At 41.0% G+C, this 16,364-nt stretch overlaps 1 protein-coding gene across 1 annotated transcript in view; it reads left to right on the top strand.

The window, feature by feature from the left end:
* Positions 1-2,085: 2,085 nt before the first annotated feature.
* LOC107187648 (serine/threonine-protein kinase par-1) overlaps positions 2,086-16,364 on the top strand; it is a 23,354-nt gene continuing 9,075 nt past the window's right edge. Inside the window, exon 1 of the mRNA XM_015575790.1 lies at positions 2,086-2,479. The gene's annotated coding sequence lies outside the window, so the exon portion shown is untranslated. The remainder of the gene's footprint in view (positions 2,480-16,364) is intronic.

The following is a 16,364-nucleotide window of genomic DNA, read 5'->3' as shown; positions in this document are numbered from 1 at the left end:
ACAATGATATAAATGGAACTTTAAAACTTTTTTAAGTGTTACAGTGATATTTCGTTATATGTTCCATAATATCAATAATATTGATTTCCCCGCAACATCCATAATTATTACAAATGGCAATATAACGAAATATCTTTTATGCGATGTTTGTGGTGTAATAAAAATCTGTGTTTCGATTGCGTTGTTGATACGTATTACTCACTTATACGTAATAATATAGAATAAAAATATACTGTTAGTCCGATATTTGAAAATATACATGCGTTCGTCGTCACTGTTAAACTGTTGTAATAACAATAGAATAATAAAATAATTTACTCAAATGTACATAATAATACATATACATATTCATAATAACAATATTAAACGCAATAACTTTTTTGTACGCGAGAAAAAACCAATAGGTCCGTCGGGATTCGAACCGGAGATTCCTTTCTACATTTGCTCCTTTCGAATCTGAAATGGCTCCCACAGCACCACACACCCACAGAGATGGTGAGATCGTGGGGTCATAAAACCCCCGCAGGGGGCGCCAGAGTCCCCGTGTGGTGAGATCGTGGTGTCATAGAATCCCCGCAGGTGGCGCCAGAGACCCCGTGTGGGGAGGCGTGGGGTCATAGAACCCCCGTAGGAGGCGCCAGAGACCCCGTGTGCGAGATGTACCCTCACGAGCAAAGTTATTGAGATATCTGACTATTGATTATTATAAAACAGATCAGGAGCAATTTTTTGATACCATAATGTTTGTGTAAAAAGGTCATTTACTACCTATTTTGGTAACAACAAATTGATACTTTTTCTTTTGCGAATATCTCATTAACTATTAACGGTGCTGGGGGAGCAATTTCAGATTCGGAAGGAGCAAATTGGGAGCAATTTTTGAGATATAAATCGTTAAGATACGTTAACATTCGGCGCCAATTATTTTCCGGATATTTAGACTTATAAAATAGTGTAATTTATCAATCGCGAATAATTCCCTCTGCTGTAACTTGTAAAGCTTCCATTTGTCATCGTAATTTTCATTTCCGACGACATACGATAGATGTGTGTGAGAAATTGCAGTATTCCTTTTCTACATTAAATTTATAAAAGGCGGGTGTAAATAACATTGTGGCGCCATTTCATGAGAAAGCAATGGCATTAGTTGGCTAATGGTTTCAATGTTCGGCCGTGGATGGCGCCACGGGTGCTTTTGGCTTCATTACATAATTAAGAATTCAAATCTAATTATGTAAAGCAAAGTACAACTTATAGTTATTACATGCGACATCGATTCAGAAGTATTCAACAAACAGATTGTCCTCATTAAAAGAACACATAACTGTAATCAGCCAAATTTTACCGTATTGTTCTTTACAAGCACGAAGTATCATGACGTAAGAGCGAGTTCTCATTCCGCTTGACGGGTCTCGGCGTGTGGAGTAGAGTGAACAAATGCCTGACCCGCCGGTTGTACCCAACACGCCGTCCCAGATGGCGGCACAGTGACGGTACAGACGCGACGCTGGTTGCTCGCAGCTCGAGTCCGTTGAGTACGTTTTCTCAGCTTTCCGTGTCACGGTGTCGCGAGCGCGTCTGTCGTCGACGCTCGCGGTGTCCGTCGGTTTTTATCTAATCGCCCGAAGAAAATTCGATTCCGCGAGAGTGCGAGTACCGGTCGCGAGTCGTCGGTCGAGGCGTGCGTGGCGAGAATCGGAACGGCCGCTCGGGTCTGTGGAACGAGGAGAAAGATAGACGACGGGGCCAGCGACAGTGTGAGGCGAGCCACGGGAAGAGACGAAGTGAGTGCGACAGAGAGGAAAAACACTGGTGGAACGAGAGGTGGACAGGGATAGAGAGTTGTGTGAGATAGAGAGAGATAGAGAGAACGTGATAGGAGGTACACGGAACAGGGCAGGAACGAGAAGAGGCTAGAAGTGTTCGGAGCACTTCGTCGACGAAGAAGCAAGGGAAATCTACCTTGTTCTCTTCGTGGTGGTTGGATCGAAGGGGTCAGAGGGGTTGCGGGTGGGCGGGGTACCGAAAAGAGAGGAGACACGCTCGTGAAGGAGGAAGCAATCCAGTAACGAAGGGTGTACGTATCCGTGGTGTCTCGATGAGAGAAGAGTAACGTGTTCGACGAACCGGAGTGCGAGAAAGAGACAGTGCGGTGCCGTGTAAACATACATCCCATTGCCGTGAGTGCGTGCGCGAGTGGTAATCAACGGCGGTTCAACGTCGTCGTCGACGAAGAGTTTTGTTTGTTGGCTGCATCGGCTTTCTACGGACCAAGGGGCCAGGTGATACGTGTGTACGCCCAGAAAGAAAGGAGCCTACGGGGCGGAAAGGAATCGGCTGAGCAACGGTCTCGGGTGGCGTGTATCAATCATCGCGGTGTACGGATACACGCGTATGAAACTTTATCACAAATGACAGTCCATCGGACGGGAGGGCAAGTCAGGTGCTCGCTGGATTCGTCTGTCTAGCGAGGAAACCGGTAAGTCCTGGCCTTTATTCAACGGTACATTTTAGTGGACTCTTCTGTAAAAATGGCTCCTGACGTTTCTCTTGTCCTCTTTGTGTATCATCCACTCCCAATCGCACCGTCTCTCTCGCTCTGTCGGCTTTGACCGATCTTCCTTGCTTCTACACAGCCTTGCGGTATTTCGCGCACATAAATCGACCGTTCGTTCAGTTTTCCCCCTGACTTTTCGGTCATTTCGTTCCTTTCCTCGTCGTCATTACAGCGGCGCAAAGTGTCCCCGAATTTTAGTTGGCGTCGCGCGTGCCATTGACAGGCCTTTTAACCATCGACCGATACGTGTTTCGTTTATAAACATTCGCGATCTACCCTGCTCGATTCAACGCACTAGTTTCGTGCACGCTATTAAACGCGATTTACATCCGTTACGTTTTAAGGAAAGATTCTTCTGCCGTTCGTTACCGCAACATCGTTTCCGCCATATTTACTTCTAGCGGGTACATAACCTGATGCGACCTTGAAACGCTAGAGATAGAGAAATAGGCAAGCGAACTATCTCAACATCCGACGTTTCGTTGGACAATGCGTATAGCTTCACCAGTTACTAAATGTATTTATTTATTGCGTTGAATACTAAGTAACGTTCCCCACAGGTATCGCGAAATAATTTGAATAACAAGTTACTAAGTTTAGGCGTCTTTGACCGACATATATTCAGACGAGGACAGTAGTAGTTATTTATGACTGAACTTAATAATTTCATTTGTTTTTACCAAATAAACCTTTTCTGTAGAAAGGAGAATTTATATGAAAAAAGTTATAATGTATATAATTATGACAATTATTTGACACCTTGTATATTAATGATAATTTAGGTCACGGAAAGTTTGTTTTTTTAACAGCGGCAAAAGTGTTCTGGTGTAAATGGACGTGTCTGCAGCACCTGCACTGGTGCTGGTGAACATATTTCTTCCACGGCCGAGCACGGAAACCAGCACAAAGTTGCTGGGTAAGAGCAGTGTATCGAAAAAACGCATGCCCAATCGCTTTTTTCCGAGCTCCGGTTGAAATATGCCTTTTGTATGGTACAATTATCCGGCTTTATCTCCAAGTCTAATTCATTGTCATTGAAATAAGGGACTGTTTCATGCGCGGCCTCGTAAAACTGAAGGTTTTATCTCTGGCGAACTTCTAAAGAATCTACAGGCTTGAATAAGATGCGCATCGGGGTAGCTTGTATTATAAAATCGTACTTTCAATAGTTAATATTGATGTTCATGCAAATGGAACGCTCTCGAGTGGATCAGAAGACATACAAAAACTAATATTCTTACATTTCAATAGACGAACATTAAACGAAGAATAATTCATATCGTGATCACTTGGATGAAGAGACTGTAAAAAATATCGGAGTGGTTGGATCATCCAATGGTCTAACGATACGAAACAGTTTATCCTCACCTTCAACTCTCAATGCGTCATAAAATATTCCATTTTTGGTTTTCTGTGTAGATAAGTAATTGCATTAATATTCAGTGAGACGGCAAAACCGGTTGCTAATTCTTGGAACACGATTAACCAAAAAAACTATCCACGCAAAAGTGGGTATACATTTAGAATACTTTGAAAACACTTTGAACACTTCGTTTCATCGTATTCAAATTCTTATTGACAGTCATTTGAATAATATCTCAGTTTACCAAAGCAACGTACCGAAACACGCCTGCGCAGGCGTCCTAAACCCCTCATTAGCCAACGACTGCCCCCAAAACCATCCATCGAACAGCTTGACCGGAAGTGCACGGAAGGCCAGAACGGGTGTTCCGTCGTAGACCGAAACGACGGTTATACAGTCAGACGATACCGTTACTTTTTATTATTTTATTCCTTTTTTTTCAGTCAATTTATATATTTTGCAAGACCGACCCTTTGCAATTTTAATTTCGTTAACACAAAGAGAATAATAGACAAAAGAAGCGAACATTTGGTCTGCAGTCCGCCACATGCGCTCGGTAACCTGGGACCCATCCGCGCCGGGCCTTACCGGGGCGCGCTGACTCGCAGACAATATAATCATAAAACCCTACCGTTGAGAGACTCGAAAATTCGTCGCGGTCAACTCGCACCGCGACCACGTGCGCGATATTTTCCTGACGTCCGCTTCGCCCTGAAGGAGAGGTATTCCACCTCCGCGTCGCGTGAAAAACCCGAGAAATTTGCCTTCCCCTTCAGGGCATCACCAATAAGGAGGCGAGTTTTGGTCACGCCTTCATCAAACTTTGAGGAAGCGCGACGTCACACGAAACTCGAACAGACAGTCGAAAAGATACACACAGTCGAAAAGATACATACAGTCGAAAAGATACATTCAGTCGAAAACATTCAATAGAAAACACTCGTTCGCAAACACTCGTTCGCAAAACATACTCGTTACGACTAGAGTCACACGGACTCAATTCATTCGCATTAACTCGCAATCGAACAATCATTCGACAACATTCGCATCACGATTCGCCAGCTCCAACGGTCGAGCAATTATTCGTTTTTCTCACTAAGAAATTGAAACAGTTGCCTAAAATTAATTTGGCGGGCAACAGTTCGCAACCGGACGCGTACCACGACGGTCGAGCCTGGAATTTACAACTCCAGGCGGATTCGAAAGAGAAATCCACGCGGACGGACGCGACAACGGGTCAGTCGGCGTTTAGCTTCGAGTCAATGAAACGGAAAACGAGGGAGGGGTGGGGGGGGTCCTCTATACACATTTCGATTGGTGGGTTAACGAACCACCGAAATGTTAATCTCTTGTTACGTCACGTTCGTTTACCGTCCGTCCGAGAAAGGGGTCAAAGAGACGGAAGGAACGAGGGGTAGAGGAGGTGGCGCATGAAAAGAGTGCGGGACGACTAAAAATGGCGTGGCACCGTGTATACACTATCGTCTCTCACGGATACCAGAGTTGGGCAGAATTTTATTCGAATAATACACAGTGAAAAGCATAATATTTCAGGGTATCGTTCACAGCTTTAAACAGTTAATGAGATTAAATAATTGTTCGACAAATGTCGATTCATTCATGAAGAAGTATTATTTTATTATAAAAATTGAAATTTCCACGTTTAAACAATCAAAAATGACGAAATACTTTCTTTTATCGTTTATTCGTTATTCGAAAGTTTTTATCTAGATAATGATTTTACCCATCTCTGACGGACACAGATTGCAGAGCCTCTGCTCTACGATCGTCCTTCTTTCTCCCTCCGCCTTTTTCTCGCCTTCGAACATCGTGGAATGCATGCGTGCACACATTCACATTCGAACCCGCCTTTAGGAACGATTCTAATCGCTCCTAATTATCCGTGGGCCGTGCACGAACACCACTCGACTCGATCAGGCCCCGCCGCGGTCCCAGAGACGATTCCGCGCGCGGCCCTCTTCTGCGTGTCGAAGCCTCGAGGAATCTTTCCTGGTAACGGTATACGCGCGGCTACCTGTTACGCACCCGTATTGCCTGTGCGTTTACGCTTACGCATTACCAATTGCTTATCGCCTCGCGAATCGTGGATTTCACGGAATCCTCCTGCGTACGTCAGGCCCCGTTCTGTATGTCTTTCATGCAGTTGGGAAACACCGTTTTAGCGAAATACCATTGAGCAACGATCACTCTTTTTTAAACTTCCTTCGTTTATTTTTTTTTAACTTTGACGTTGTGGAATGTGTATGGGCAGGAGCGATAAACAAAGTATACTACTGCTAGCTGTTTGATTGATAATTTTCTTGCTAGGAAAATGTGGTTAACACTAGGACTACCAAGCCAGTCAAAATGACTGGTTAATACATTCTTACAACAACGATTAAAATGTTATAATAATACATTTTCTCAGATCTTTTGTAACTTGTATTACGACATGACATTAAAGAAATTAGTTAATTTATAAATTAGTAAATTTTCAAAAGTTTGCCATATTTATCGATCGATTGAAAAAGATATGCGTTTATCGTTGGTAGTTCTAGTGTTAAGGAGAGCTTTAAGATGATTGTACGTATTTTCTTATCGACCCTTTTTTTCTGGAGTTTTCAAGGTTTATTGTTTTATATATAAACCTATACTTTTTTACGTCCACATTTTGGCGCACACTGAGACGAATTTGGCAAGCATCGTATGAAATAATTTTTTTGTTCTAAACCAAAGAAACAGTAAGAAAGGATCATTTACTTTCAGTAAAATGATCTTCGAAACTGTGTCCATCAGCTGTAATAGACTCGCGTTGGAGGTTTGAGAAACGGCTGCTTAGTTCTATTTATGACGTCTGCACTGGATAAGCATGCAAAAAAATGTTCGATCGGACAGCTGACAGTAGAATAATTTAAGCTGATCAAATTTCGTGGTCCACCGTGTATACAAGTTGTTAATAAAAATGTGGAATACTTTTACATGATGGATTCTACAACAAAGAAACTGAAAAATGACGAAATTGCATTTGAGGCTTCGTTTCTAAATTATTAAGTGTGGAAAGACAGGTGAAACACGTCTGGCGCGATAGTTTACAAAGTTTACACTCTTCAAACAGTCGATTCCCAGCTGGTATACAAGCTCGATCGATGACCTAGTTAAATTCAATGAATGAAATAAAATGACATGAATGAAACCGACTCAAGAAACAGTTGGAGAACTCTTAAGTAGAATAATCCGCCTCTTAGTTATTAATTTAACAATTAATAACTCGGAAATGCAGCCTCGAACGTAACTTTGTCTTAAGTTTGGCATGTAAAATTCACCCTGTAAAAATGTTCCACATTTTTATTAACGTCCTGTATAAAGAGTGTCTGAGGTGGGAGGAGCTAGATGGTTGGCGTACGAGTTCATTTAAAGATGTTGGCCTGGTAAGCATCAATGCACGATTCCGTACAATAGGCAAACGTAACACTTCTTCATCCCCATTACCGTTGTTATGAAGGATGCATCGCTGCGTTCCAATTTTTGATCGTTGGATCACGTTTCACTGCAGTCCACTAACAGGATGTCTGGCTCCCTTAGTACATTTCTGATGATTTGGACAGCATTTTTGGCTGTGCATACGCTGTTTTAGCCCTGCTATGGTCCTCAGTTCAATTATACGTTCCAAATAATGTATCAGTAATAATTTCCTTGCACATTTCGCGAAGCCAAGGACATCTGAAGAAACGAGATTAAGGTCAATTTAAGAAAAAGTGTGTAAAGTGGTAACCACGTAGCAGAATTAGCCATTTCGTTCCTAAATTATTTAAAAATTATCAAAGAAGTATTTTGTTGTATTCTTGAGTATATTACATATAAATGGTTCACAAGAATATTTTAATATCTTGAACCGTGTAATGCCATTTTTCATACGTTACCATTTGGAAACTTTTTTACTCTTATCACAGTTACATGTCATAATTCCCATCATAATGTTATTATAATAAACTCCAATTTTTCGTACCCTTGAGGAATAAAGCCTCTTGAAGTATTTGAAAGAAATTAGAGTTCTGTAAGTTTCCATTGTATTAGTAACACTGCTCAACACTTAAGTTCTGTTAAATGAAAGAGACAAAGAACCACTAATGCCTTATTTTGCCGATAAGCTTTTAAATGCACATTCATTTTGTACCATGTTATCTACATAAGACCAGAAGAAACTATTATGTATTCACAGATATGAAAAAGTACACACATAACGCTATAATTTTATTTCGTTATTTACAATACGTAGCCATATGGCAACAATGGGAACGAAAGGGTTAAGAATAATGAATTTTACATTTGCTTTATACATATTGCTTAAATAGATCCAGAAACACACATAGTCTAACTGAGCTGTACTAAAATCCCATCGCGAAAATATTTCGCAATCAGTTTCGAAGTAAAATTATATTCCGAATATTGTTATCGCTTAATTCCCAATATCCGTTAATCTCCATATCATCCAGATTGAACAATCATATCATTATTAGCACGTACCATTCCTGTCAGCTGCATCATTCCCATTTTCGGCCCCGGATACATCTGTAAAACAGCGAATTTCAAGTTTAAAACCACCTTCGTATACCATACGCATCGTTTTACACGCGCAGCCACTATGTTAAACGTTCCGGTTTCATCCTCGCAGGATGACGATAAAACGGTCGAACGGTCGTAAAAATCGACGATCGGCGTTACTAAAAATGTCATCGTCGATAATCCACCAGACTGAAGGAGGGGGGGAGGGGGTGTAATATTGCGTTTACATAAACCGCCCGATACACGGATATATACATAATATTCAACGTTTCCACGGACGGCGACCGATATACATATGTACATACGCACGGTTTATTCGCTTTTGTTTCCGGTATAAACGATTATTCGTGTTTGGCACCGACTGAGCCGCCGCGTGCGCGTAACATTGCAGTCGTTATCGCGGTCGCGATACGGAATCGACGATAAAATGACGAATCCGCGGAAAAAAAAAGCGTTGTTATTTACCAGGCTGTGGTCTCACGAGTCGCAGTTCGCGTAAAATTGAATTTAATTGATTTCTATTCCCGGCGCATTATACAGTACCGGACAAATGAATTCAGGCAAAAACATCTTTCGTTGTATTTGTTGTTATGGTAATGTTACCGATGTTCTGCCCTCCGGAGTGTTTACTCTTAATCCGACGCAAGTGTGATACCTTACGTATCACAAAATATGAAATAACTTTTATCTGTGTTTAGCTAGACAAAAGTATTCGGACGTTTCATTTGCAAGTGCAAATTGTAATCTGAAACAAACATTTCTCGAGAACATTATATTGGATGGTACGACGTAATGATTCACCAAAAATTTTCAAACAGAATATCATTTATGGCTCAAATGGTGCGTCATTATTTATAGTTCCTCGATGCGTGGACATCCCCAAATAAATGGTATATTCCACAAAATACACAATTTGTTCGAGGACATTTAGAAAATATATCAAGTGTGGTCGACCTAAGGAAACAATTATTACACAGACAGGCGTTGATTATTTAATGTAACGTTAGTAGTATCCTTAATTCAAATAATACAGGAAATGGTTTTTGTCCGAAAACATTTGTCCAGTACTCTACGTACAAAGAAACGGCCATGCAATCGTTCATTTCGTTTATTTATTACCAGAGGTAATATACTGGTGCAAGTTGTTGGAATTTCGAGCGTATCGAGATATCCGTGTGGATGAAATTCATGGAAAGGGGCGGATTTCACAATAGAGCGGTCGTCGACGAGCTTTTCGTAATGTGAGCGAGTTCCATCCCAGGGAAAATTGTCTTTTCCCCCGGTGAAATTACACAGGCTAATGAAATTTTTCTCCCGCGCGCTCTCTATTCGATTTCGGGCTAATCGAGAGATCTAGAAAACAATTTGCCCCGCGTCGTACCAGGAACTCGGATCCCCGTCTCGTTTAAACTGGGCCACCGAGCTAGAGCATCCTGGGCTTCTTTTAACGGCGGACATCAAAGCAGGAAAAAGGAATCGTGAGTCTTTTTTGCTCTGCCCGATTCGAATGAAAGATTCGACGTCGTTTTCATGTACGTATCATCGATCGAAGGGTTTTGTTGACTAGGTCTCAGGAATGACGAAGGAAGAAGACCCTGGTCTGTGAAGATTTATAGATCATCGGTTTCTTTTGTGCTTTAGAAAATAGGGTTGATGAAACTTTTGACTAGTTTAACGAGCAACTACGTCACGATAATTAATACACAATCACGTAAAAATGATACAGCTGGTGTGCTAATAGATTGACGTCATCGAACGATTATTTGTTATAATCAGTGTAAACAAAGACAGATTGCGGATAGTTTAGTTGTCGTTAATTACATACAGTGTTGTTAAAGGATAGATTAGAAGTTCAGTCAGTTCCACAGTTTTGATCGGATCTGTACTTTCCACGTAGCTTCCCAAGCTTCGTCGAAAATCTTATTTAGCGAATTTCGATGCGCGGTGGGAGGAAGTAGCGTGTCCTTGCGGTGAAATTGTCTACCACTCCTAATTGAATTACTTTGGATAATCCTACGTGTGATTCCGCTGGCATTGCCGGATTAGGTATCTCGGTTGCCACGTACCAAAATCCAATTTACATAGGTACACGATTATCTGTTTTCCAGTGCGTGTCAGCACCTTGTAACGGTTACCAATATCACGACCTCCTACGAATCCACGTTTGATAACTTCGCCGTGAAATAACGGATCGATCGAAACATTATAAATTGATCCCGTGGTAACGAGTACAATCTGGTTTTTTTTTCCTGGATTTTGAACCGTTGACACACGTCCAATCGATGCGATAAATTCGTCGGTTGCATCGTCGGTTCGAGGAAGTATCCGGCCTACGTAGTGATTCATGCCGATTTTAACTTGAAGGGTTACGGAAGAAGCGGCATGAATCATTCGAAGTGCACCAGGTTGATTTAGTACAGGTGATTCTTACCGTTCCAGCCATAAACCGTCTTCCTACAAGCGGTAAGATTGCAGTTCATTAGTGGAGATGAATAACGTATGTGTATGGTTTGACTGTTTTTCTGGAAAAATCGTAAGAGAATATACAATTTACAATGGTATTTGTATAAATTTAATAACAATTGCTTTAAATACTACTTATACATAATACTACATAATATAAAGGCACCCTTTTCGCATGCCGGACACACGATCAGGTTGCCTCTATCTTTTTGGAATAAAAAGAAACTTAAATGATTATTAATCTATACGAGTGATACGCTAGTTTAGATTGAAATGTACGGGAAGGGTCAAGGTATCCCAATATGCAAATATGTCTACGTTTCCTGCCCTCGCGTCGCCATCACTGCCCTAATGGAAGCCGAGTTTCCTCGCCGGTGTACACGATCTCGCTATTCGTCCGATTCACTATCCACAACATTATTATTCGCGGTTCCCGTATCAAACAATTTCTGCCTCACTCCGATGGCACGATGCTTGACTGGCTCCAGCCATTCAGATCACAAGCCACCCTGCCACGGAACAGCGAGAATCACTTCGAGCCTGCGACGTATAGGTAAACTCGAGCCCTCAGCGATGTGTTATACAATCGCGAGCGTGGCGCGGCGCTTCGATAAAATACTTTCCACTCGGCGGGGCGTGTCGCGTTTCGCCCATGGTGTTTCCACGGGGGTATACCGTGAAAAAAAAAAAATGTTTTATCTTCTCGACTGATAGACGACCGCCACGAGTCATTATTCTGTGCGCGTAGGAAACAGAACCAGGTCAACGGGCTCGCGCGACGAGTAAGCGCGTCACGTGCAGGTGGGATGCTGATGGTCGGGGGACGACGTGAATTGTTATCGGCAAAACGTCCAGTCCAATCAGTCGCGGCGGGATATTTGGCCGGATCGACGTATTGTAGGTTTTTTCGCGTCGATACGTGGATTAGACACGCGGCAGGATCGAGTTCTTCCTCTTGCCGCCATCGCGCTTGAATATCAGCCGGGATGGAAGTAGCGATGGGAGTTTGAATTTACGGTTTCGAAGCGATTCGATGCTGGTTCAATACGGTAATACCCCGAAGTTACGCCATGGGTGGTTCTGGCATTGGTGTAAGTCGAAATGGAAGTTGAAAAGTCTTGAAAATCTTCATAGTTTTCGATGGTGTGAAAGTTTTGATAGATACTTAACGACTTTTCATGATACTGCTTGGACAAAAGTATTCAAAATGCTTCTCTAAGATACTGAATACTCGTTGTTTTCAAGACCTATTAAAATTATTAAGACTTTCAGGACCTATCGAATCTTCAAAAACTCAAGACCAATCAAGATTCAAAACTTATCGAAACTTTTTACGGTCAAAGTTTTGACGGTATTGAAAAACTTCGAGTCCTTTCGAAACTGAGATTCAAACGCCCATCGCTAGGTACAGGTAACCACCGACGAACGCGGTAAAATTAATTAGGTACACGGTAATGGTTCCATAAGGCACTCCCCGAGGATTTCAGAGCGCCAGGGAATTGAGATGAGTTCGGAGGCCGATCTTGTTCCGCCATTACCGCTATATTACGGAACACAGTGTAACGATACGACGGTACACCGTCTTCGGGATATTCTTTCGCACGTAATTACTACACGCGCGAAAATTAGATCAAAGAATTATAAATCGTAAATTCCGCGCCTGGAGTATACTCTTGGAATTTTGTTGGGCTCGCGAAGCTGCTGAACGAATTCTTTCGACTTCGGGTAATGTGATTATTATTGAAACGATGAGCAAACTATGTTAGTTTATTGTAGGCGATATAGACAGATTCATCAGATTGTTGGAAGATTACTTATTTATCTAATAATAATGTTATAGAGTGCCATTACTAAAGTTTTAATAATCATACATCGAAGCTCGAGTCAAGGAAAACACAGATTACCGAACGGAGATTGAATCTCTTCATTAAGACGTCTACCATATTGAAATACCGTAATCAAAATTTTATTGAAGCCTTTTATGCTTCTATCCTATCATAAATTTATACAACCTAGACTCTACAGATAAAACGGAGTACCAATAGAGTCTCAAACTCTTCGTTAAACGAGACACCCGTCGTAATCCATCAAAATTTTTCTATATTCAGCCAGTTTGCTTAAGCGAGATAACGTACGAAATCGGTATAAAATTGAACCGCGATGAAGAGAACCGTTACGGTTGACGACGTCTATACGGTTCGGGCATAAAAATATCCAGGTAAGGTTTAACACCTCTTAAATCGAGACGTCGATAATTTCGATCGCCGGGCCACTAAACACGTAATCAATTATAAAGTCAGCCACCAGTCGTTAAAGCTTTTTCCGCATACCATGCATTTTAATCGGGACGCGTCGGTTGTCTGGCTGTATCTGGCAGCCCGGTCGAAATACACATCGTGACAGAGCAACTCGACCAAAAATAATGGTCGACTAACTTTGTAACCTAGACTGGCCTCGGGAGTAGACCGGTCTCTCTCTCTCTCTCTCTCTCTCTCTCTCTCTCTCTCTCTCCATGTCCGCTTTTCTTAGAACCGGTACTTCAATTTTGCCCGTCTGAGCGGCCCGATCAGACAATATGCCGATGTTTTCCTGGCGCGGGAATATTATCATTTTCACCGGACAATTTATCACTGTAATAAATTATTCTAAAACCGTTTAACCGTCGACATTTATTAAAATACAAGACTGAATGTAATTCATAGTGTACATATGAGAAGGGGTTAGATGTATATATAAAAGTAAAGAAAAAATGCAAAGATTTTGATGATTCGTCAAATTGGTTCACAACTGAATTTCATTTAGTTATCCTGGGGTTTTGTTACGAATCTCTTCTACTCCTGTCGTTAAATATTGACAGGGATATGTTATTATTTGTTATCCAAGATTATTTGATGTGAATTGATAAGATGGAAAGTAATAAGGATCGATGGAATGCGTATGAGTATTGAGTACTGTACAAGCATCGGTATTTATTCCAAGTAGAAACAGTCGGTACTGCACAGACACTTCCGCAGGTCTGCGCGACAAATGTAGAAAGTGGATTTTTTAAATACTGAAGACAACTTACAACTTTTTCTCACACGTAATATCAGCTTTTTTACGGTTGCATATCCAAGTATCTAATTAAGAAATTATACGATAGTACCATTTAGTACCATTTCTTAATTAGACACTTTTTAGTAGATGTAGTATGTAATATCCACGTACCGTTCAATTTAAAGGGAGTGTCGATGGAACGTCGAATTACTGTTCTCACGCGTCCACTTAGCAGAATTATCAATCATCAGTAGCGCGAAATTAGACGAATCGCTTTTATCGAGCTACAGAACGGACGATTCTCTTGTTTTACGTCATTGTTCGCCGGACGAGTAAACAAGCTTGTTAAATCTCGAATCGATGGAGACGGACCATCGTACTGCGGAGAAAAATAAATTCACTTGTTACACGTGCTGTTATGTAAGCACGGTAAGAATTACGGAACCGTATCGGTGTGTTACGAAAGGCGCCGATGCCGATGCACCTTTTCGAGATCCCTTTAAATACGATCGAGCCGAAAAATACATAACAATTCGATCGCGTGAAATTACACGTCAAAGAAGTAAACGTTACTGAAACTTTCTAACAGTTTGAATCACACGACCGTTTCAAAAATTGTAGAGACATGAACTCTGAGAAATATTCATATTTATTAACACTAAAACTACCAAACAAGTCAAAATAACTTGTCAGTACATTCTTGTAACGACGATTAAAATGTTATAACAATACATTTTCCCAGATCTTCTGCAACTTTCATTACGATATCGAAATGAAGAAATTAGTTAATTTATAAATTTGTAAATTTTCAAAAGTTCGTCATGTTTATCAACCGATCGAAATAGATATGAGTTTATTGTCGGTAGATTCTAGTGTTAGCTTTCGAGTTGATTCTTCGAAAACTCTTCTGACAAATACATGTTTCCACAATAATATTTTACTTTAAGTTAACGGTGTACTTTAAAAATTGGCGGCTTGTGTGTAAAATTTTTAGATAAATAAACGAAAAAAAAGCCATCAAAATAACCAATGATTTATCGTCCTGCTAAACAAACAGTTTACCACTCCACGATCAACAACCCGATCGAAGTGAATCAGTGGAATTCCTCAGGCTCCATGAGGTGGCCGAGTATTTTCGAAACCGACCGTATTCTCGTTACAAGACCAATTGTTCTAGATCACGGATCTGCAACGTTGTGTCGCGCGTTTTATTTTAAACGTGTCGGTCGTAACGGCGGGGTGGGTGGCTGAGCGTCTTATTCACGCCTTTGCCCGTTTCCTTTCATACTTCCGTGCACTTCAAAGAAAATGTATTTTTACATCCGTTCCGTTCACATCGACGCCAGGACACGTGTTGCCCGAAACAGTCGACCGGACAGGCGACGACAACTGTATCCTCAATGCTACTGACGCGCGCGTTTACGTGTACGTGGGTCCTGACGCATATGTTTTCGACACATATGTATGCCTGACGCTCGAAAAGAAACCGGAACCGCCGTGACGCGTTTAACGACCCACAGACGATGCGATTTATCGTACTTCAAATTTGTACGACAAACCGTACAGACACAGTTGCAAAGACAAATCGACAGATTTTTAGCATATCGTACAACCAGAGATGGGCGAATTCATTATCTAAAGAGTCTTGAATAATGAATAGAAAATAAAAAAAGTACTTCGTTATTTTTAATCGTTTAAATGTGGAAATTCCAGTTTTTATAATAAAATGATTCTTGCATGAGTCGACGTTTCGTCGCCTGAGTTCTTAATTGTTCTACCTCCATTTTTCAACAAAATTTAGTTATATTAAGTTTAGTTACTATAAAGAAAATTCAACCCAGTAAACAACAAATATTCTTTTAAGTCCTAACTTCGAAACTTTGAAAGTTTTTTTTTCTCTTAATGGTTGTACCTCCAAATATTAACAACAATTCAAAATTTATTTTGATAATGAGATAAAATTGTGCTAAATATTGTGATAAGTAGCTATGCAGTAGATGATATTATAGTGTGTTTGATTATTTCACTACTTTCCTGCTTCTATAATATTAAACTTCGTAAGGTTCAAACTCAGTTTTCTCAGTTTAGAACAATTAAGACCTAGAACGACGATTTGGCAAACAATTATTTAATCTATTTAACTGTTTAAAGCTCAGAATAATGCCCTTAGATACTGCAGTTTTGCACTATGTATTATTCGAATGAAATTGTCCCCAATTCTGCGTACAACACGCGCCAGAAATACGTTGCAACTGTCTTTCAAACGGTCGAAGCAGCTTACGTTGTACACCCACGAGCAAACTCGACTTCCTGTAGGGGAAAAAGCGTCGCAGGGGAAGGGCCTTCTACTTGGAAAAATTTATTTCAGGTACTGAAATAAAT

This window comes from Dufourea novaeangliae, unplaced genomic scaffold (genome assembly GCF_001272555.1).
Source record: "Dufourea novaeangliae isolate 0120121106 unplaced genomic scaffold, ASM127255v1 scaffold101, whole genome shotgun sequence".
Taxonomy (NCBI): Eukaryota; Metazoa; Arthropoda; class Insecta; order Hymenoptera; family Halictidae; genus Dufourea; species Dufourea novaeangliae.
This window is presented reverse-complemented; position numbering and strand designations above follow the sequence as displayed.